The sequence below is a fragment of the Ambystoma mexicanum genome, chromosome 11, assembly GCF_040938575.1.
Source record: "Ambystoma mexicanum isolate Mex_15411 chromosome 11, UKY_AmexF1_1, whole genome shotgun sequence".
Classification (NCBI taxonomy): domain Eukaryota; kingdom Metazoa; phylum Chordata; class Amphibia; order Caudata; family Ambystomatidae; genus Ambystoma; species Ambystoma mexicanum.
The window spans coordinates 1,388,229,907-1,388,254,521 of record NC_090934.1 but is presented as its reverse complement, the minus strand read 5'-3'; the positions used below and the strand labels follow the sequence as shown (position 1 = coordinate 1,388,254,521).

Genomic DNA, 24,615 nt, shown 5'->3' with positions numbered 1-24,615 from the left:
ATGCAGCATCCTGTCCAGTCTGCTGTTACAGCCTGCCAGTTTTGATCTCTTCTTTAATATCCTGCATTTTGCTACTGAATCCTGCCTGCTGTAGCTGCTTTATGCAGCATCCTGTCCAGTTTTGATCTCTTCTTTAATATCCTGCGTTTTGCTACTGAATCCTGCCTGCCGTAGCTGCTTTATGCAGCATCCTGTCCAGTCTGCTGTTACAGCCTGCCAGTTTTGATCTCTTCTTTAATATCCTGCGTTTTGCTACTGAATCCTGCCTGCTGTAGCTGCTTTATGCAGCATCCTGTCCAGTCTGCTGTTACAGCCTGCCAGTTTTGATCTCTTCTTTAATATCCTGCATTTTGCTACTGAATCCTGCCTGCTGTAGCTGCTTTATGCAGCATCCTGTCCAGTTTTGATCTCTTCTTTAATATCCTGCGTTTTGCTACTGAATCCTGCCTGCCGTAGCTGCTTTATGCAGCATCTTGTCCAGTCTGCTGTTACAGCCTGCCAGTTTTGATCTCTTCTTTAATATCCTGCGTTTTGCTACTGAATCCTGCCTGTCACAGCTGCTTTATGCAGCATCTTGTCCAGTCTGCTGTTACAACATGCCAGTTCTTGAACCTTTCCCTCAGATCCTGCTTTCGCTACTGCATCTTGGCTGCCTTAGCTCCTTTGTGCAGCTCATTTCCAGTTTGCTGTTAAAGCCAACCAGTTCTATGCTGGTACTTGTGCTGCCCCTTCTGTCTTTCTAATGACTATTGTTCTGTGAGTTTTCCTCCTAACAGACTTTCCTTGTTTCTTCAAATACTGCTTCCTCTCTTCCACTGTTTCTTTCGTTACTGGCATTTTCCATTGTTCTCCAATTGCATATATTCTCTGAGTTAGCAGCAACATAGCCTGCCAAGCTTTCCTGTTTGCTTCTTTCTCACTTGAGTTCATAGTTAAAGTCCCCGCTCTTCAGTGCACTGAGTTTCCTATTTCCTGAGCTGGCAGTGACCTGCTATCTAGCATGCGACTAGTGTGCTGAGTTTCCTGATCCATGTAATCACGGAGTTGGCAGTTACTTGCTATCTAGCCTGTGACTAGTATGCTTAATTTCCGGATCCATGTATTCATGCGGCTATCTAGCCTGTGACTAATGTACTTAGTTTCCTGATCCAAGTATTCACTGAGTTGGCAGTTACCTGCTATCTCGTCTGTTACTAGTGTACTGAGTTTCCTGATCCACATATTCATGGAGTTGGCAGTGACCTGCTATCTCATCTTTGACTAGTGCGAGTGAATTTCCTGATATTTGTAGAACGATATGATTCTGTGTTCTGGTGTGACAGCTTTCCTTGCCTGCTTCCCTGCTAGTCCCTGACAATGTTCCCTCTTATTATTTTTCTCTATGTGCGGAACTGGTTGGCTGTTGTGCGCGCATTATTTTGCATGTGCGCAACTGACTAATGAGGTAAGCCACTTTGTGAGCTACCATCGCAGAAAATATGATGATATCATAGGTTATTTATAACACGCTTAATACCCAGAGGTTTCTAAGTATTGTGGACCCGGGGATCAAAACTGTGGTGCTCCGTGTCGTCTTGCTTCCAAGGTAAGCATATTACCCCTGAGCTATCCTCCTGAGTCTTTGGAAAGGAATTTCCTCATCCCAGCCACTGCAATTCCTTAAAAATCTTACAACACTTTTTCCAAACACAAGCTAAAATAAAATGTCATATGTGATTATACAGAAAACTCAACAACCAGTCCAAGACTTCAATATCTGTCACAGTACCTTGCAAACGTACTTCTGCGTAGAGAAAAATGTCGGCCTCATTACGAGTTTGTCAGTAAGTGGTAAAGTTGGCTGTAACTCCATTACCGCTGATTTTACCACTACGCCAAATTATGATTTCGGGCCTGGAGTGGAGGATTTGCCTCCAGAAAATCCTAGAGGAAAATCCTCCAACTCAACGCCGAACTCGCCGGAATTTCCGCTGCAGTAATTCCGCCAAATTGAGTCCAATCGACTCAATACGGACTCAATATTAATGGGGAATTACCCCGCCACCACCAGTTGTAATTCAGTGGAAATTCCTCCGGACCAAGTGATGGTAACAGTAATTCGTTTGGGCAGTATTCTGGTGGATTTACGCCAGGATACCGCCCCAAGTCGTAATGAGGCCATGTATGATGTATGCCACTGGAAAATCACTCATTTGTTTATTATTTATTTATTTATTTGTTTGTGATGCGTCGGTAGCCCGCAGGCATCAGGGCGCAGAGAGACAAATTAGAGTTAGGCAGAACGCTAGGTGGGAACTAGGGGTGGCACATTATTTGAAGAGATGAGTCTTCAGGTTTTGCCTAAAGATTAACAGGTTAGGCTCAGCTCTCAAAGTACCTGGAAGATTGTACCACTGCTGAGCTGCACGGACCCGAAAAGATTTTCCGGCACCCGTAGTTCGGGATGCCTGGGGTATCTGTAGCTTGCCAGATGTTTGAGATCTTAGAGCCCTATTAGGGATGTATCGTGCAAATTTGGTTCTAAGGTAGGATGGAGCCACTCCGTACAAACATCTGTGTACTTGAGTCATGGACTTAAAGAGGATTCTCTCCTCAACTCTAAGCAAGTGGAGGGATCTTCTAGTCTCCGTCACATGACTTCTTCTATCGATGCCTTTTACGACCCGGACTGCATTGTTCTCCATTATCTGGCATTTACTGATGCATTTTTTTGAGGCTCCCAGCAGCAATGAATTACCATAGTCCAAACGTGCCAGTATAATGGCCCTGGCTATTGTGGCCGCATTATTTTCTGTCAGAAAAGGGCGTATAGCTCTCAATAGCCTATTATAGTATGCATTGTTTTTATGAAGGTAGTTTGCCCAGGATTCTGATCCCAAGGACGCCTCCAGCATCATCCCAAGTGTGTTGACATGGGAGACCACCTTAATGCATGAGTCTTTAATGGTAAACTCTTCAAATTCTTTGCCGAGCTTAGCCCTTGCTTGACCAGAGCCGAAAATCATAAGCTCCGTTTTTTTACTGTTCAAGCACATCCAATTATCTTCCATCCATTTGTCTATCAGATTGTAGATGGTTATAATCTTTTCCTTATCTAGTTGTTATTCTCCCTCAAGCTCAAACACTAACTGTGTATCATCGGTGTAGTTAGTAAAAAGAACGCCGATGGATTCTAAGAGTACACGTAGATATTTCATAAAAAGGTTGAAGAGCAGAGGGCAGATACTAGTGCCCTGTGGTACACTTGCACATATAGGGGTAGGTGATGAGAAATTCTCTTTCCAGTGTATTCTGGCTACACGTCTGTAAGGAAGGATGCTAACCATGCCAAAGCTGCCTTGGAACATCCCGCTGTTTTCTCCAGAACTTGTAACAAAGTGTGATCAACAAGGTCAAAGGCAGCACTTAGATCCATGAGCATTACAATTCCTGTTTTGACCTTGTCTACTATAGAAAGCATGCATGTTTGGAGATCCAACATTGCAGTTTCCGTGCTGTGTGCCTAAAAAAATGAGAAACAATGAACATATAATTGCTTCAACCCACAAAGCTCCACTGACATTTTTCAAATTAGTGACCAGTAGAGCAGTGGCATAGGAAGGAAGGAACTCTAATAATATTGATTGCCGATCTCAAAAAGAATTTTATGGGGAAAGAACATCTTTTAATAAGCAGAAAGTATCCCTATTGGAAAGCTAATTCCTTCTTTACTCCCTGAAAACTCATTTGAGTCCAAGTTGGGAGCACAATCTGATTAGTGCCCTGCTTGTACCCCTGACATAGGGAGTGAAATGACAGGGCACACAATAAAGTGTATAGTTTGGCCTACTCTTCCGCACCACAGCCTAGATAACATTAAACAAGAGCCTTACTGAGGTTTATTATGGAGCCCTGTTGAAGAAAATCCCACATATAATTTAATTGCATCAAATCAGAGATACAACTGATTAAGTGCCTTCTCCTGTAACTATGGATCCCTCTTCTGTAATTCTTTGCGATCAGTTAAATAGGATGCTGGGAGATAATAGAGACTGAACAAACGGAACACAGTTATATTGAAAAGCCGTCAGCAGTTGAGCATAGAAAGAAAAAGCAGGTGCTGTTGTCTAGATGGGTACTAGAATTGTCTATCCTTTAGCAAACATGCAACACATTTCCTTAAGTGTGCTGCCGAAATGTCTGCCTTGGTTTTTAAATGTGCTGCTTTGTTCATCAATCGCAAGGAGTGATGCTTACACATATACCCTTCTCCGGCCCCTGTGCTTGCCTCCAATACCAGTTGATATAGCCTTGTAATATGTGTGGGATTGTAGCAGTAAACACTCACTGGGATATTTGCAGACCCACAATGCTTGGCAAGCAAGGCATATTTAAATGCCTCATCATATAATATGCATTTTAAGAATGTCATGACTCTGCATGTACACAATTCTTTTGCAGTTCATACAAGATTGTTTGCAACATACCCCACCCTTATATCATTGCTTAGGATTACACAAGTGCTCAGTGAAACTGTTTTTGTATAGAGGCGAGTTACCATATAATGTGTGAAGGTGTATGCCCAAAGGAACTATGAACACTTGGAAACAATGCAGATTGTGCGAAAAGCATTCTCCTGTCTGAATAGCCATTGCCCTGATACTATGGACGAGTAAGCCCAGGCATAGTCCATACCCATTATCTCTTGTAGGCTAAGTAAATGATATTGCAATGTTGTTCTCTACCTATAGGGTAATGTTAGTAATGCTAAAGTAGGAGACGATGAGCATCACATTTGTCTTTTCAAAATCTTTAGAGTCAAATTAATATTTGAGTTTTATAATGCGTTAATTTACAAGAGGGCCACTTCAAAGCACTTGCGTGGCATATGTAAAAAGAAGAGGAAGTATGGGATAAGGTTACACATCCAGGTAGCCTGCTTACTAACAGTCAGTGGGCCTCATTATGAGTCTGGCGGCACCACCCGCCTGCAGAACTCGTAGCCTGCTGGTCCGGAGGCAACGGTGGCGGCAGGTTAACCGCCACCATTGTTTCCGGACAGGCAGGCCTGTAATGAGGCCCAGTATCCGATATTTGAGCTGGTAGTTCGATTATATAGTGTGGGTGACGCTTTTGGTAAGGCACAATGAGTAACAGAATTTCTGGTGTGCAAACGTTATTCATGTTACAACAAACATAAAACAATTGGATGTAGGTACACGTCTGCTAACCGTTTGCAGAGCCAAGAGAGGGAAGAGTCAAGGTTGTCCTGTAGTATCTTAATGTACACTCTGGGGCATAAGTTAGAGTCATACGGTAAAAGTCTGGTAGAGTCAGGTTTAGGAGGGAAAATCTTTGGTTAATGTGTGCAAGCATATCTTGGTTAGATTCTTCTGTTCATGGCGCCAATTTTTCATATTAGTTTTTAACCTCTTGTGTTGTATTTTGCAGTTGGGGATTTTAGGTGCATAGTAATGTAATGCAAATAAGCAGAATATCAAGACTAGTTGCTTATTTTAAGGGAAAGAAAATGTCAGGTAATAACTGTGGCTTGTGCCTTATTAAATCTTTTTGAATAGGTGAGAATTGTCTGTGTGCGCAGCTAAAAATCTTCTGAGCGGCACCCAGAAGGAAGCTGGGCAAGTGCACATGCGCACAGCTTATGGGGAACACTGGTCCCTGATGCCTGTTCCCATTCTTGGCAAATGATTTCCTGATTACCAACATTCGGAATTGCATTCTAAGTTATTACTTGTATAGCTTCCGTCTACAGCCTCTCGTTACAATTTCTGATCTATGCTGCTTCCTGATTTTCATTCGGAAGGTGTCTTCTTGTGGAAAGCATCAAAAAGTATCATTCAGATGACGTATTGCTGAATTCTGTATGATCACTTAGTATATGCAACACCTGAACTGCATGCAGATGAACCCACAGGTGGAACTCTTATCCTAGCCACAGAAGGAAAGTTCCAAGGAGGTCAGTGAGGTCAAGAGGGGGAGAGAGGATGGACTGGGTATACACAGCTGTAGAGATGACCTATCATACCTGAATGAAGTTATTTTTGGAAGACCAGGTAGAGAGTCCCCAGTCGCCTACAGACCAGGAGCTCAATTCAGCTTCTAGAACAGGAGAGATGTTACGTAGGACCAGCAGAAGTCCCCGCCCAACAGACACAGGAATGCCAGATGATCCAGCATCGAGGGTTCCTATGTCCAGCCTGGTCCTTACGTCTTAATCTAGTACAACACATCTAAAGAGTAACTGGAATCGTAAACCAGTAAATAAAGACAAACTATCAATTGCTCAGCCTAGGTCCACCGTTGTCTATCCCGGGGCCCTAACCTGCGTTACAACACTCTGCAAGCAGGTGCTAAATAAAAATATATATGCAATTTTAGGGGGCAACTATTGAAAGAGCATATGGGTGCACTTACACCTGTACAAAGACACATTACAGATCAAGGGGCACACCCCTTAGGGGCCTTTTAATCAAATACCTTTGTGTTTTGGGGTTCAAAAAGCCAGGATCAAGTAATTCAAGGCACAGGTCTGCATATAAATACATAACACAAGGGTGCAATCTTTCTTAGCGCAAATGTGCCATTTTGTACATGGCACATGGGTGCAACCATATGAGTATAAGGGTATAATTCATTGCATGGCACAGGGGAGAAACGTATATACCTGCAATAGAGGTGTAAATGGTAGGTTTTTAGCACGGTTGTATGCTCCACTAGGACCAGCTGAGCCAGACACTGTAAATGGTTCATACCGTATGCCATATGATATGACCTGAAGCACAAACATCAATGATGTGGAAAGGGTATAGATGCCACTTTACCATAATGGTGAGGGGCAGCAGGGCTGGCTTATCTACTTGTTGGCTTTGTCTGTTCCTCCAACCCCTGGGCACCCTGAACCTTCATATTGTGCCACTCTCGCGAGACTAAGAGGAGAGGTTGTGTTATGTCCTGTGCTATGTGTGGCGCTTGAGCAGCACGTGGGTGACTATACAGGTGGATCTCTCAGCCCAGCATCTGAGGGAAAGGCCCAAGGAGGTGGGTGAGATCTGGAGAGGGAGGCAGGGTGCACCGGTCGCTGCACAGGCGTGGAGACGGCCTACCATGCGTGGTTTCACCTACCCTCTGGATATGCTGCAGATGAAGGCCCTACTGCAAGAATAAGCCATAGCCCAGACCCCCCACTGTGTGTATCTTTTGCTGAATACAACACAAATGCAGGACACTTATCCTTTTGGGTGTTCTCCCTGGCGGGGCCCAGAGTGAGGCAGCCAAGATAAAAAGGTTTTGGACGTGAGTTGCTGGGAACCAACTCAAGGGATGAGCACCAAATCCAAATGGGGTGAAATGCTTCTGTGATTGTGAAAATCATGACATGACAGGTGTACCCCTGGAGCGCACCTTCTTCTCTCAGCAGGGTTTCTTGAGCTAGAGACAGGGAACAGATATATATTCTTAAGTATGCTTCCCCCAAAACATTACTTTTTACCTTGCATTTGTTTTGGAGTCGGTGAAGTGGTGACATTGGGGGCCCTGGCAAGGGTTTCTGGCCAATAGCAACTTCTTTCTGAACTTTGGTTCTGGGGTGTACACCCTCAGTAAAGGACTGGGAGGGTCCTCAGTGTTGGGTGTTCTCTTTCAGTACAGCTTGTTGCATGTCACCCCCTGTAGGGAGACATGGTATCTCCCAGTGTGTTTGTCTTGGTCACATGGTTCCCGTGTGACCAAGTTAATAAAAAGTACAAGCTGTTTCCGGCTCGTCAGTCACTCCATCAGAGGCTCCGGTGTCGTTCTTGTTTCGCACCATGCTGGTGCCACACTGTGTGATCTGGGCCCAGGGACGGGGCCCAGCACGAGTACGGTGCCCCTGCTGGGGGCAACTCATTCCATGGGAATCACAATGCCATGTGACCATGGCTGGGGGTGCGACCCCGGCCTGGGTGCCCCCAGAGCCGGGGCCGCAGTGTGCTGGGTGGCCTGGAGCGAGTGGGGTGACCCCCACTCATTTGTCCGCGACGTGATCGCCTCCCAGGAGGACTGTTACAGGTGCCCCCGACATGTGTATGGGGCCTGCCCGGTGGTCCAGGACAGGCCCCCAACAATGGCGACGAGGGCTGGAGCCCCCGTGTGCATGGTGGCATCGGCCGCTATTGTGGAGGTGGCTACGCGGGTGGACCAGGGCCCGTGCTCGTGGACACAGGACGCCTGGTGCCTGCATGGGAGCCATGCGGTGTGGTACGGGGCCGGAGCGACCGTGCTGGCCGGATGGTGTGGTTGGTACCAGCACCAGGAGGAGTGAGGCAGCATCTGCCGCGTGTATTGCTGCGACCCTCCCCCACCATGGAGGCGGCCTCTGCCGCAACAAAGGAGTGGAGGAACTAGTGGCAGAGTCGGCTGCCGCCGTACATTAAGATGGGTGGCGTCGGCCGCATGACGAAGGAAGTTTGCCCCCACCACCACCAGGAGGGAGGAAGCTGTCCCCCACTCTCCCCTGTGGGGATGGAGATTGCCCCACGGTATCAGCCGCAACGGGAGGGGAGCGATGCCAGCTGCAGTAGCTGTGGCCTCTCTCCCCCCATGAGGAGAGTTGCAAAGGCGGCGGTGGCTGCAGATGGGGGAGGTGGAGCCCCCACCACAACACTGCCCCCCCCCCACTACCAGGGCCTGCGAGGGCAGAAATGTGCTCCAGAAACCAGAGCAAAAAAAAAAAAGAAGCGGAGGCATTGGAGCCCTGCGACGGGCCCGAAACGAAACAATGAAAAGGGGCAGAGCCTGGAGGCCCGCAGTCAACAACGCCCGGGCTACGGCGGTTGAAAAGAAGGGGAGAGGGATATTTTAACCGGTTGTGGTACCCCCCCCAAGAAAAAGGGGCGTGTCTCCAACGGACAACAAAGAGAAGGGGAGTGGCCTGCCGGGGTGAACAACAGAGGAACACCGCGCAACTGGCCCGCAGACACGGCCCAAATAAGAGCCCCAGAACAACTAGTTGGCTGCAAAGAGGAGAAATACTGTGCTGGCCCCACAAGTCCGGCCCTCCAGTGGTGATCTGCTGTGGTGCTCGATCCTGGAGCAGAAAATTAATAAAGGGCGGCAGCCTGCACTGCAATGAAGAGGCGTTGCCTCTCCTCGATTGTGAGGAGGGACATGTCCAGCATTGTGGCCCGCAAAGGGGGAGGTGAGAGGCAGCCCCCCAGAAAATATGAAGCGGCTGCAGCCGCAATGAAGAGAAGGTGAAGGGCGGTGGCTGTCGCCGCATGAAAAACAAAAGAACAGCAACCTGGAGGTGATGCCCGCGGCAGTCCATCACGAACCCGGGCTCGCCACGGCAGTGAAAAGGAAACAGCACGCTCCAGACCAGGGTGCCTACAAAAGAAAAATGTGTGGGTGCGCTCGATGTCGGTGCGACCCATCGGCCCGAAGTGTTCCACGGGCCTGGTGGTGACGAGGCCTGCAGCGCTCCATTTGGGAGCCAAAAAAAATGAGGGGAAGCGAAGCGTCAGAGAACTGCACATGGCCCTGTGTACAGCATAGCCAGGCGTCAGGCAAGACAGCCAATACAGAATGGCACAGGCCAAGGTCTGCACTTTCCACCTAGAGAGGGCTGCGTCCATCGCCCAGCAACTGAGTAGTGGCTCCCCACCGGAGTGCTTGTGCGCCCTCAATCAAAGACCAGCTAGCGAGGCCACATCGAGTGACTACAGTGATAAGCGCGGATTCCGGCTGCTGTGTTGCCAGTGCCCCCACTACAGGTGCCCCCCAGACTGTGGATTTGGCCGATGTGGCTCCTGGGCCTCCCCAGGTGCGGCTTTGCTGGCCTCTGTGACTGTGGTGTGACTGTCCTTAATGAACATTGATGGGGAGGCAAACTGGTTTCCTGCGACTCCCCGGGGTGCACCAGATGAACACCGGAGACATCCCCATGAAGACTGGGAGCCAGCAGACCTGGACTCTTGCTTAAAATGGCCCAGTCAGTGGACCATGTAAAGTGGTGAACGCCCAGATATCGGGAATGCTTTATGTGGTGCCACTGTCCCTCATTGGTGCCGTTCAGTGATATGAGACCCACTCACCCAGGTTAATAAAGAGGGCATGTGTGTGGGAGTTATGGTTTGTAGAGTTAGTGTGTGAGTTATGTCATGGTGTTCTATTTATTTTGTTGTTATGAATAAGGAGGAGTGTTGCATGTCACCCCCTGTAGGGAGACATGGTATCTCCCAGTGTGTTTGTCTTGGTCACATGGTTCCCCATGTGACCAAGTTAATAAAAAGTACGAGCTGTTTCCGGCTTGTCAGTCACTCCATACGAGGCTCCGGTGTCGTTCTTGTTTCGCACCATGCTGGTGCCACACCGCGTGATCTGGGCCCAGGGACGGGGCTCAGCACGAGGACGGTGCCCGTGCTGGGCAACTCCGTCCCATGGGAATCACAATGCCATGTGACCATGGCTGGGGGTGAGAGCCCGGGCCTGGGTGCCCTCAGAGCTGGGGCCGCAGTGTGCTGGGTGATCTCAGCCACGTGGTCCGCTCCAGTAGCCTGGAGTCCGCGGCGTGATCGCCGCCCAGGAGGACTGCGTCGGGTGCTCCCGACATGTGTATGGGGCCTGCTCGGTGGTCCAGGGCAGGCCACCAACACAGCTCTTGTTGCCCCCATTTTCTGTTACCCCTCCCATCACCCAGGTTTTCTGGTACTACTCAATGTTCAGAGAAAGCACTGGTGTTACAAGTTACTCCAAATAAGAAAACCCCAACCTGCTCCTTTTGATAATTCTCAATGGACTAAATGTTAGCCGTGTGCATGGCTGATGCATGAAGTCAGCAAGTTGAACCATGTCTTCTCATCAAATGTTATGATCAGCAGTCGCGCTTAGAAGGTTCCGGCCTTGGCCTTCTTAGCGTAACAGGTCATTAGGTCCAATAGAAAACATCTCCTCTGCAGATGGAGAAAGTATGTCTGCCCTTCCGCCACCGCTACTGTTCACGCCAGGCTTGTTTTCCTGTAGAGGAATGCCAAAGGTTATTCCCTGGGCGGGGCTGCTATTTCAGTGGGGAAAATACATTCCTTTGCGCGTCTCCCCCTTTCTTCTGCCAGATTTGTTGTGTTGTGCTATAAACCTTGCAGATGGAATTCACCTTTGCTCTCCCTCCCCCACGACTGATATGTCCGATCTGAAAATGGAGCTGAGGAATGAATAACGCTGTGGAATGAGTAAACAGATGCAGCGGGGAGATATTACTGAATTGTATGTATATTTAAGTGAGCCGCGCTGCTTGCGATCAGGAACAAAATACTGAGTAGACGTTTACACTTAGTAGAATGGTAAAACTGGAGACAGACAATATACGGAAGCAGGCAAGACTCCAACACTAGATGAAGGCCACAGAAGTCATTCTCTTATCTGATCATAACAGAGACCAGCTCAGGGGTCACACCCAGTGTTTTAAGTGGATTGAGAAATTGAAGGGGTGTGCAATGGGGGTGTGTGGCCTACATCATGGGCGTGGCCTGAAGTGTCCCCAGCACATGACAATAAAAAGAAAAAGCTGAAGGATTACTTAATTTTTAATTGTCTTGCACTGACAATTCGCCCTGGCTGTGCCGCCGGTAATAAGCCTGTGTCGAATTGCACTGTGCTGTTTCATTGGTGCTCAAATCATTTGGTTTCATTCAATTGCCTGTGTCAAGCAGTCAATGAATGAAAATGATGACATCCAGCACTACGAAATAGCACAGTGAGATGTGACACTGGCTTTTCATCAGCAGGGCTTGGGTTTACATCTACAGTATATACATTGGGTCTTTTAATGTCCCGTGCTAGGGATTGCAACCCGAGCTCGCCATTGACACTGGCAAACCAGTGCTGCAGCGCACTGTGCTGTTTCATTGGTGCTCAAATCATTTGGTTTCATTCAATAGCCTGTGTCAAGCAGTCAATGAATGAAAATGATGACATCCAGCACTACGAAATAGCACAGTGAGATGTGACACTGGCTTTTCATCAGCAGGGCTTGGGTTTACATCTACAGTATGTATATAATGTCCCGTGCTAGGGATTGCAACCCGAGCTCGCCATTGACACTGGCAAACCAGTGCTGCAGCGCACTGTGCTATTTCATAGGTGCAGAATGTCTTTTGTTTTATATAATAGACTGCTTTATGTGGGCTTTATTTGTCAAGCAGTCCACGAATGAAACAAACCCACCACCTAAGCAATACCTCAGTTTGGCTAGTCACTGGCAGTGTGTGGATTTGAATTCCCACGTATAGAACATTTTTAAAAAGTGGTTGTCGTGCTTGCCCCAGCTAGCCCCAGCCCACTTAAATCCCTGGTCACAATGTAGGCTAGGTAGACAAAAAAACGCAAAGAGCAAGCCTGTGCTTACACTGCATAATGTGTTCTAGTCCAGGAAGGGGCAGATCCATTTTTGCTGATGTTGGAAATATGTGTCTCTTTAAAATACCTCATATTAACAAAAGTGCTGTGAGGCAGGGCAAGCAGCATTTGTTATGTACATTTACACCATGCCCCTGTACAGTGCTGTCAGATTTAGAGCAACGTATTTTAGCAAGAACATCAGTCCACGTACTGCTGGCACAGCCATAGTAGCAATGGGTGTAGAAGTCTGTGGCAGCACTTATGAGGACAGAAGGGTTCACAATGGTGTGCATAGAATAGTTGAACATTCTTTGAAAAGGCCTGGCGTCCCTTACTGCCTGGGCTGCTGGAGGCCTCCCAGTCCACCCCAGATTACAGGCAAGTGAGGTGTGTGTGTGGTGTGTGCATGGGGGTGGATAGGTGTGTGTGTGTGTGCACATGCACGCGTGCCTCTGAATCAAGGGCCAAGCTTAAGGGACACTACCAAGTTGCATGTGTGCAGAACATGGGCAATAGCCACATATGACATATCCACACAGCACACATTTATCAGGCGTATGGATGGAAGAGGTGGATGACGGATTGTGATTAATCAACTTCCGGGTCACCAGTGGTCCAGGGATGAATATCGGTTTCTAAACCATCAATCAACCCTACACCGCTAGTACACCTGAAGGGCTTTAAACAAATTGGGATACAAGTGTTTTATAAGACCACCTTGTCCAATTTCGGTAACATGGACAGAATGGCAGCATGACAACAGTCAGCGGTGCAGCTGGATGCGGTTCGAGGACTTGACTGTCTCAAAAATGCTGGTTGATACTTGTGTGGCACTCCTCTTAGCTTCTTCACAGGGCTTGTGTCGTCCTTTCAAGGTGGATGGCCCAAAGCTCAGGAGAGTGTTTGCAGGCAACGGCCTTATCCTTAGTTCAGATACTCTCCTGCACTTTCCACATAGGAAGCTTGCTGGCAGAACCTAGCAGGGCACGCTGTGTTCTGAATTGGTACCAGTTCTGGAGCTTCTGGACGGATCCTCTGAGTCCGGTATCTCCCTCTGTTCCCTGGGAGATGTTTAGGGGAGGGATCTTGCTTCGCTCTTGGAACACCTGGCCTGCCTTCACTGGTGGAAGATGTAAGGCAGACTGCACCTTCAGCCCGAGTCCAAATGAGTCCTTCTTCTAACTCCTTTCGAAGTCATCAGATAATCTGTCAAGTGAGGGGTCCAACCCTCTCTTGATATGATATATGATATAATATGATCTGATGTGGCATTTATAACGTGCCTGTACAAAAGTGTTTCTAGGCGCAACAAGACAAGGAGGTGGAAACATGGGGGGAAAAAATAACGTTCTTATTAGACCTTGTAGCATTCTTAGTGCGCAAGTGCAGGGAATAGGGAAAGGAGAAGTGCCATGGGGGAGGGGAAGGGGGGAGTGCAGTTAAGCCAAAGGAGCCCCAGTGATTGGTGCAGGCTAATCCCACCTTAATGAACCCATCTTGGGTGCCCACCAACAATCTTACGTTATACATGAGGTCAGGAACAGAGTGCTCTGCAACAGAACAGACAAGGGGTAACAACATATACCAAAGTCCCACCCAACTTCCTGTCTGTTGTAGATCAAAGTGTCTCTCTGGTTAACTGAGCCCTCTGTGACTCTTGGTTAAAGCGGAGGTCTCCCTTGAAGTTTGTGATGGGAGCATACTTCCTGTCTCTCCTAAATCGCATCCTTTCATCCCTCTGAAAGGGGTCTGCGTCGCAGGGACACCTACGGTAACTGATGGACCCAGACAGGCCATTCACTGTCTTTCATACAGAGAGGTGAGAACTAGCTTCAAGTTGACACATTGCATACCAAAATGGTGTTAGCCCTGCCCTCCTGTTGTCTGTTCAGCAACCAAGTCTCTCCTCTAGGCTTGCATCAATTTATCTCAGTAGTATGCACTGCCACCAGCCGAAATACCACAATAGGAATCCAGATCCCTGTAGCCTTTGATATTTAAATAAGGCTGCTCATGGCTGCAGGAAGGTGTGCCTTCCCTGTTCTTGAGATGCTTTGTTGTACCCGTGGTTGTCACATTCCAGCTGAATATGACAGGCGAAGACGACGCCTGTAGGCTGTGTCTCCCCACAGTACACATGACTATGCATTTCTTGTGGGTAGCAGATGAAATGTGTGCGGAATGGCCTCACACATTTCTCTGAGGTTGTTTTCCCATCATTCATTTTCATTCCATGCAGATGGTTGAATTCCTCACACGGATGACTGTAGAAATCTATAACTAGCAATTCCATGGCTACTTTTGTTGAAATGGAGTTGGGTGTTCTGTGGATACAATGGTAACAAATAATTGTATACATCATTTTTTGTGTACCAGCTCGTCAGGTCGTTCTGATATATGACGTCCATATGTGTTTATGGAATGGAATGTAAAGTGGTCTTATGTAGTGCATTCTGCCAATAATGTTGGCTTTGCTGCGCTTGTCTCTGTAAGAAAGGAGGCCAGGGTGTGTTAGTCGAATACTGAGAAGGCAGATGCAGACACTTGTGGTGTTAATGATGTGACATTTATATTTGAATATGTTTCTTCAATAAACAAGCAAATACTACCCAACTGTTCAGAAACGTTTTTCTCTTTATTATACAAAATATTTGCTCACGTTGAGGTTCCTGGTTGCGAACAGTGCCGCTCATTTAGATATGCGCATAATTCACTAATAGGAGCGTAATATCTCCCTGCTGCATCGGTTTACCCATTCCACAGCATTAGTCATTCCTCGCACCCACATTTTCCTATCGAACTTATCAGTTGAACGAGAGGGAGAGCAAAGGAGAATTCCATCTCAGTGGTCGAAGTGGGTGGGAAAGGATTACTTTTAAAATAAAAGCGTAAGAAGAAGTTTAAACGTGCACTTCAGTGCACTGCACTGAACATTCCCTTAAACAGCAGGTGTGTTTGTTTGGTGGTTTGGATTGCGAGTGGGAGGGGGCGTGGTGATTGGGTTTGTGGGAAGCGGGGGCAGGGCCAGAAGGGAACATAGTTCCACTACTTTTTTTTCATACACTTCGACCTGCGAGATTTACAGCACAACACAGCAAAATGGGCAAATCCTGCAAGAAAATCGAAAAAGATCTGGCAGCAGCTGCGAGAAGAAAGGGGGAGGCGTGCAAAGGAATGTATTTTCCCGCTGAAATAGCAGCCCTGCCCAGGGAATAAACGGTGGCATTCCTCTACAGGAAAACAGCCTGGCGTGAACAGTAGCGGTGGCGGAAGGGCAGACACACTTTCTCCACCTGCAGAGGAGATGCTTTCTATTGGACCTAATAGAGGGCCATGGCCGGAACCTTCTAAGCGCTTCTGCTGATGGGACCATTTGATGAGAAGACATGTCTCAATTTGCAGCGTTTCCCTGCCGGAGTCTGCAACCGTTGGCTCTCCAGATGCTGTGGACTAGCCTCCCACAATCCCTCACAATTGACTATGCTGCTCATGGCTGTTGGAATTTGTAGGCCAAAACATCTGCAGTGCCAAAGATTGCACACCCTAGCACATGACTAACTTTTAGCCCAATCAGACTTACCAAAATGTGCAGTTTGAGGTTTTCTTATCTGGAGTTACCCCCAGTGCCTTTTTGAACATGGAACACTACCAGAAATCCTCGGGGATGAGGGGAGTAACAGAAAATGGGGCAAAACAAGCTGTAATGAAAGAGAACATACAACCTCGAGACCCCCCAGTCAGAGGCGTAGCCAGGATTGTCTAACAAATGGGTCCCGAAGCTCATGTAGGTGGGTCCACCCCGGCGACAGCAACATTGGTAAATGCCCACGCAGTGATGCCAAGTGGCCACTTACAGATTTTGGGTGCGCCTTTCCGCTTGGAACCCACCCTGTCTACGCCTCTGCCCAAATCCTGTATTGAGGGTGTACACCCCAGAATAAAAGTACAGATAGGAGTTCTACGCATCCAAATCCTTTGCATGTGGCCGCTTTGTCATCACTTAACAAACTCCGAAAAGATGCGGGGTAAAAAGGTACTTTTTCACTGATGCATACTTACAAATATGCCTCTACTGTCTGTCTCCAGGCCAAGGGACCTAGCTGGGAGAAGAAGGTGCGCCCCAGGGGTACACCTGTTATGTCATTATTTTCTCAATCACAGAAGCATTTCACCCCATTTGGATTTGGTCCAGCCCTTGAGTTGGTTCCCAGCGGCCCACGTCCAAAACCTTTCCATTTTGGCTGGACACACTGGGCCCCACAGGCAGAACACCCAAAGTGGGAAGTGTCCTGCATTTGTGTTGTATTCAGTAAAAGATACACCCAGTGGGGGGTCTGGGCTACGGCTTATTCTTGCAGTAGGGCCTTCCTCTGCAGCATCTCCAGATAGCAGGTGAAACCACGTATGGTAGGCCGTCCCTACGCCGGCGCAGCGACCGGAGCACCCTGCCTCCCACTCCAGATCTCACCCACCTCCTTGGACCTTTCCCTCAGCTGCTGGGCTGAGAGATCCGCCTGTCTAGTCACCCACGTGCTGCTCAAGCGCCACACATAGCCCAGGACATAACACACCCTCTCCTCTTAGTATCGCGAGAGCAGCATGAGAGGAAGGTTCAGGAGGCCCAGGGGTTGCAGGAACAGACAAAGCCAACAAGTAGATAAACCAGCCCTGCTGCCCCTTACCATTATGGTAAAGCGGCATCTATACCCTTTCCACATCATTGAAATGTGTGCTTCAGGTCATATCATATGAGCATTTACCATTCCCAGCTGGGCTGGCCCTAGTAGTGCCTATAACTGTGCTACCATCCCACCATCTACCTCTCTATGCCAGGTGTCTGGGTTGCCCCCCCTGTGGCATGCAATAACATATGCCCTTGTACTCACAAGATCGCACCCATGTGAATGTACACAATGGCACCTTTGCGCTAATAAAGACTGCATCCGTGTGCCATGCATTGACAGACAGGTGTGTGCCCTGAATTACTTGATCTTGGGGGCTTCAACCAGAAAACACAAAAGTATTTAAAAAACATGCCCCTAAGGGGTGCCCCCATTTCCCCGTAATATGTCTTTGTACAGGGGCAAGTGCAATCATCTGCTCAATCAAAGGTTGCCCACGAGAGTGATATATATTTCTTTATTTATGTCCTGCTTGTAGAGTGATGGAACGCGGTTTAGGCCAGGGACAGACCAGGCAGGACGTAGGCTTAGGTATGCGGGTTTCGGATTCCAGTTACTCTTTGGATGTGGTGTAATTAAGATTTAGACCTAAGGAGCCAGCTGGAGACAGGATCCCCAGGTGCTGGATCAGCCGCTGTTTCTGTGTCTGGGGCGGTGCTAATGATGGCCCCGCGTCACTGCTCGCCTCTTCCAACAGCTGAATGGAGCTCCTGACCTGTAGCAGGCTGGGCACTCTACCTGGTCTTCCTACATTGAAGTACATCATGTCCAAGTGGTCACCCCTACAAGGGTGTATCCACCGGTTCTCCCTGTCCAGACCTCACTGACCTCCTTGGAACGTTCCCTCTGCTGCTTGGTTAAGAGTTCCACTGTCTCCGGCAGGCTGCTCAGGCGCCGGACACATCTTTGATAATACAGGATATAATGCACCGTCTGAATTATACTTTCCACCAAAAGAGCCTTTCTGGGAGAAAACCAGGAAACAGGCTTTCTGGGTCTCCTCCTCCAAGCTCTGGAACCTCAAACCGGCCAACATTAAAGTCACACCCACCCGGATGCAATTCAGAAAGGACCCTCCTCTTCAAGGAGGACCATCTCCACGCAGTGTAAAACCCCTGATCCCACCCCTAGCCAACCCCACCGCACTGCTAATTACTGGCGCTGTTGCCTCAGTGAAAGGTAGCACAGCCATGTAGTACCTCTGCCCTCTAAAGTGTAATCCTGTTAACCTCTGAGGTGCAGAGCTCCTTTGCGTCTCGAACCTAGGTATGCGCTCCGCAAATACCCAAAATAAATAAATAAATAAATAATAAAAAGGGCTTCTCACTGTGAGTACCATTCAAGCCTCTCAAAAGCTCCAAAGCAAGGATGTGCCCCTCTGGGAAAGCCCCTGCTGCGTTTCTGTTTCGCTCCCCACTGCCAAGTTTGAGCATGCAGGGGAAGGCACATTTCCAGATGTTTTACCTACAACTCCCATCAGCCCTAGTCAGCATAGTCAATGGTGAGGGTTTATGGGAGTTTTAGTGCAACATATCTGGAGAGACACAGGTTGCCTACCCGTGAGGCTGCTAGTTATGCCCCATAATATAAACAAGCATTGGCAATGTCAACAGTTTGGGCTTTTGCTATTAACTGGCTAATTATGGTAGCAGGTGCAAAATGGATACGAATACCTGGGCATATAATAGCAATGCCTGGCAAATGTCTAATACTTATACAGAAGCCAAAGCTGTTGGCTTTCCCAATGCTTGTTTTTAACGGGACTTCAGTGAAGGACATGTATAGTGCTTGTAATAAAGTGGCTGAAGGCAGACCTGGTTACAGCATTTTTATTACACCATTAGCACATCTGCAACTCCAATTAGGTCATTGGGGATCATTAAAAGTTTGGCCGTGCTGTAAAAGTGGCAGTAGAATTGGCGATAATTCCATTACCAGTGCTTTTACTGCACCACCAAAACTACAGGTGTGCCGGTGGGGATTACCTGATTTACCTCCAAGCAAGAGATGGAGGTAAATCAGGTCCCGTTGGCAAAAAACTGCCAGTATTACTGTAACTGGTATTACTGAAGCCAGTAATACCGGCATTCCCCTGCATGGAGTCTTATCGGACTCCATGGCGTGAGGTTTTACCGCCCTTCACACCACCTGGAATATCCTGATAATGCCAGGATATCAAGCAGCAGAAACGGTAGGTCAGTTTGCCGATATCACCGGATAGATACCGGCAAACTTATAATGATCCCCATTAACTCTTAGACAACTACCTTGAGAAAACACTGGCAGGCACTCTGAGTGCAAGTTTGATGGTAAGGCTGGATTAAAGCGAGCTCAAAGAGTTCCCATGAGGTGGTTTTTTGGGCAGGGAGGGGTCGGAGCTGGGTCGGAATGGCCATAGGGATTAGCATGGCCATGGGTAGACAATCGGTGGGAAAGAAATCAAAGAACACCCAAAAGCTTTGTGTCCCTGCTCACATGCCAGTTCTTCCACTCTGTACTTCAATGCAAAAGTGCCACCTAATAGCCCAAATGAAAAAGACAGACACAGATTGACCCTTTCACCTCTCTTAGTCTAGGGTGACCAGACGTCCCGGGTTTCCCGGGACAGTCTGCAGAGCTCGCCCTTCGTCCTGGGGCCCCAGGATTTTTTTAATTTTAAAAACCCTGTCTGGGGTTTGCAAGGTGGGTGGCTAAAGTCCCGTTTTTTTTTTTAAAAACCCTGTCTGGGGTTTGCAAGGTGGGTGGCTAAAGTCCCGGTTTTTGCTGAAACCCGATTTCGAAATCCCAAAATCGGGTCCCGGCGCAAGTCTTCCTGCACGAATGGGGGCGTGAAATGCTTTTCACGCCCCCATTTCCTCCCCCTTCCTCTCCCCGGCGCTCTCCTCCAATGAGAGGAGTGTGCCTGTTAGCACACCCCCTTCGCGCCCAGCGCAAAAGGCCAGCGACATAGAAGTGGGCCTACAGTTTTATTCGTACTTACGGTAGTCCTACTTCTATGTCTATAGCATGTCCGTTTTTTTTTATCTGGTCACCTTATCTTAGTCACCATATAAGTCTAAAAAAAGTGTCTTCATTGTAAAGAAATCAGAGGGAATGACTCAATGGGCCTCATTACGAGTCGGCCGTGCCGGAATCCGCAAGGTTGCGGAAAGAAGGGCCGATTACGGCATTTGGGTCGCGCGCAACACAACGAGGCAGAAACGGAGTCACCGCCGTCATGTAAACACCCACGCACATGGACTTTACGCCACAGAAAAGCGTGCTAAACCCGTGTCCACCCCCGCCGACACGGAAACACCGGAAACACCAACACCGGAAGCGGAAACAGCATGACCGCGGGAAAAAAACGGAAATAGAGAGGCGGCCATTATATAAAGCACAATCCACTGCCATCCTCAGACACCACAGGACAGATTACCTCCCTGAGACCGACATCTCATCTAATAGCATCCAGGATACCAGCACGCAGAGAGCGAAAGCCACGCTTTAGTGAGGCTGAGCTCACAGTTCTGGTGGACCACATTGTTGAGCATGCAGAAATGCTCTTTAGTGCAGATCAGCGGCGCGCTACTCAAGGAGGTGTGGGCGGAGGCAGAACGCAAGTGCACAGCGGTCAGTGTGACCACACGCTCTGTGAAGGACTGCCATAAGAGGTGGGATGACCTCAGGCTCCGGGTGCGCAACCTCATGACTGCACACCGCCAACACAGCACTGGCACTGGTGGAGGCCCTGCATCCCCTCTCAAGTTGCAACCGTGGGAGGAGCGCTGCAGCAGTGTCATGCACCTCAAAGGCATCCACGGCATAGGAGAGGCAGAGGCAGGAGTGAGCCCACCTGCACATGCTGGTAAGTGCACATAGTACAAAGCCATAAGTGTGAATGGAAGTGACCCAATAGACCCACTCACAATGCCCCCCCCCCCCAACAGGGCAGGAGTGACCCAATGGACCCACTCACAATGCCCCCCCCAACAGGGCAGGAGAGACCCAATGGACCCACTCACAATGCCCCCCCCAACAGTGCAGGAGTGACCCAATGGACCCACTCACAATGCCCCCCCCCAACAGGGCAGGAGTGACCCAATGTACCCACTCACAATGCCCCCCCCAACAGGGCAGGAGTTACCCAATGGACCCACTGACTGGCCAGATGACAAGTAACACATCCCCAAAGCAGGAACCCTGGAAATGAACACAGTGCGTGCCTGACTGGAAGCAGACACACACACACCTGAGTGCATCAATAGTCACAAGTGTGTACATGCAAGTGGTAATGGATTATCATGTTGGATGCATGTGATGGACACATCTAGTAACATCACACAACTAACAGCATGCCCTCTGTATCCCCACAGTCGGGACAAGTGACAGCGAGGGCCAGGAGGCAACGCAGCGGCCACCTGCACGCGCCCAACTCAGCACTTCTGCCCAGGAGGATGATGCTAGCTGCTCCAGCACACAAGCACCGGCTACATCAGGCACACCGGCTACATCAGGCACACCGGCTACATCAGGCACACCGGCTACATCAGGCACACCGGCTACATCAGGCACACCAGCATACGCCACCATCCCCATACAGGCACCCACCCTAGCCCCGGATGATGATTCGCAGCCCATCTGCACAGCTGAGGAGGCTGCATCAAGTGATGGAAGTGCCCCGGTCATGCAGGCCGAAGCACTACAACAGGGTGAGGGGGACAACATGGATGAGGTGTCACCCATCCATGGCCTACAGTTCAGCCCCCAAGAACTGCACAGCCCCATGTGCTCCCCAACTCCCTCCATGGCTGAGCTCAGTACATGCTTGCAGCACTTTGAGCAACAACAGGCCACCCTGACGCAGCTGGTGGAAAGTCAGTTGGAGGAGGCCAGGCTGCAGCATGAGGAGGCCATGCATCAGTGGGAGGAGGCCAGGCTGCAGCGTGAGAGCAATGCTACGTCGGTGGGCGGCTCTCCAGGTTGATTGGACGATTTGCGGCCACCATTGTCACCCTGGCACGCCATGTCAGGGAAGGGAACAGTGAGCAATCCAGCATTGCTCAGTCAATGTTGGTAGCCCACAGGCGTTTCAAGGGCGTTTGCCCACAGTCACACCGACAGTCACCTCAGCCCGCACCACCCCATCCAGCTCTGCCACTGCAAGGACACGGAGGCATTCTAGTTGGGTGACTGGAGCCGCCAGCAAGGACACGGCACCGCATAAGCGCCCCCGCAAATAGTGGCATGTGGGGATGCCAGTCAACATGACATTTGGGGACACCATGGGTGTAGGGGTGTGGGTACGTTTGGGTGGTGGGGGAGTTCCATTAGGGGGTTAGTTGTTTGGGGCCTGGTTGTGGGTGGGTACGTTTCAGTGGTGGGTGGGCACGGGTGTACAGGATTACGTACCCAATGCACTTTCTTACCTGGTTTATCGAAAATACAACACCTTTGAAATGTACCATAATGAGTGGACATCTCTCATTTCATATGCAGTACAATTAAATGGTATTTCCGGTCCTAAATTTTTATTGTCCCTACGGGTCGGCCATGTGTTTTTAAACATTAATCGGTCGATCGTAGTAAAATTTGCTATGGACCGTACCCGAACTTTCGTCCACTAAACAAACGATAAATCTCACTTTTACCTAGATAGACAATTATCTCCATTTTATGGTTCTCTAGGGCTGCAAAGCACGCGGACAATATACACAGATGGAGTGTAAAATTCAAGTTCTCAGGGATGGCTTCACAAAGAATGTTGCAAAGTAAGAATGTATGCAGGTTCACAGTGAAGGTCAGCTGCTTCGATTTATTGCTCGCGGGCCGGAGTGGGCCACGACTCGCAGTATAAGGTTCTATGTTTTTTGACCTTGACAGACAGGCACCGTGCCTAAAGACTTCTTTTGAAGGAGGAGTGCAATAACGTAAGAGATGATAAGGATGAAATTTCAGAAACAAGACCGATTTTCATGTTTGTTCACTAAAAGAAAGATCGTTGGCACAGACGGAGTGGTATTTAGGGACTGCATTACGCCGAGACAATGGAAAATGCAAATCTAATGTAAATAACCCTTTAGAATATTTAATACCGGAATATATTAACAATAGCGTAGCATTAAAGGCCGGTTAAGTTGTACTTGTTCGTTCAATGTGGCATTTTGTACCACGCACCATCAACGCCAAAGTGCTCCCCTGGTGCCCAGGCGGCTCTGAAAAAGGCGGAGGAGAGGGGGTGGGTTAGTGGGAATAACGTAACATACTCTGTTGCACTCTCCTCGCTAGCAAATAGTTTCAGGCAGAATAAATAAAATGAATAATTTTAATGAATATCGGCTGGAGAGACTAATTTATGTTTTTAATACAGGTACATCCTTCCATTCTGCCAATGCCATCATTTCCAGACCCCGGCCGACGGTTCTTCAGCTGCCAGGTGTAGCTCCAGGTCAACAACTTCACCACCTTGACCATTTTATGGGACGATCGGCTAGGACCAATATGCCCTTACGCGGTACTAGCGGCTATAAGCAACATCCCAACCGTTACGGTGGTCTAGTGACTCGTTGTTGGAACAGCCTTGAGATTATCAGTGCGACCATAGTGCTTCTTTTATCGTAAACCAACACCCTGTGTACCGCTAAGGAACAGCGCGTGACTCAAGATGAACTTTTGCGGATCGAGAGCAAAGACAAATGCGAATCGCTGAATATTCTCTAAACATTTGACGTCAAATAAATGTACTTTACCAATTGTACAATCTTGCTGTTTGCTTTTAAACCACAGTTTCATATTCCAAATCGTGGCGCGCTGTGTTGTGAGATGATCTGTGTTGTTTTACGGGATCTGTGTGAAGTCCCGTAGAAGTCGACTGGGCGCGTTTGGCTACGCAACCCAGTAACGTCACGGAGAGAGGCGGGGAATATGAATGCTTCGTTGATGTCAGGCTCAGGGCCGGGGGATATGATTTAGTGCCGCAAAAGCAGGTCAGCCAGGGCGATGGGGCAAGTGATAGGATTATCACCTAATGTCGGCGCACAGCAGCCTGATTTATCGTTTGTTTAGTGGACGAAAAGTCGGGTAAGGTCCATATGTAAATTTTCTACGAACGACAGATCCATGCCTGAAAACACATGGCCGACCCATAGGGCCAAATAGAATTTGGTCACGGAAATACCCTTTATTCATTTAGTGGCATCACCATATCCCTGAAATGCTGTGGATGTGCTGTCTCTCAAAAGTAAATGCGAATCAGTGCATCCCGTGCTCGTTGTCCATCTAGTGGACCCTGAGGAGGGGGTTGTGCCATCCCATCCCCATCCCCATCTCCGTCTCCGTCACCATCCCCATCTTCATCATCTCCGTCTGGGGGCATTGCAATGTTCCTGTGCTGGCACAGATTGTGCAGCATGGCACAAACAAGCGTAATTTTACCCGTCTTCACTGGGCTGTACAGCAGTGATCCGCCAGATCTGCTTAAACAGCGGAACCGGGCCTTCAGTAGTCCAAATGTCCTCTCAATCATGCCACGTGTGCGGACATGTGCCCTGTTGTACGCATCCTCATACCTGTTCCTTGGCCT

The 24,615-nt window shown here is 48.7% G+C and overlaps 1 protein-coding gene across 2 annotated transcripts in view; it reads right to left on the bottom strand.

The window, feature by feature from the left end:
• The window catches only part of ADAMTSL3 (ADAMTS like 3), a 1,638,295-nt gene that overhangs the window by 1,190,319 nt on the left and 423,361 nt on the right, over positions 1-24,615 (bottom strand). The gene's annotated exons all lie outside the window — the stretch shown is intronic.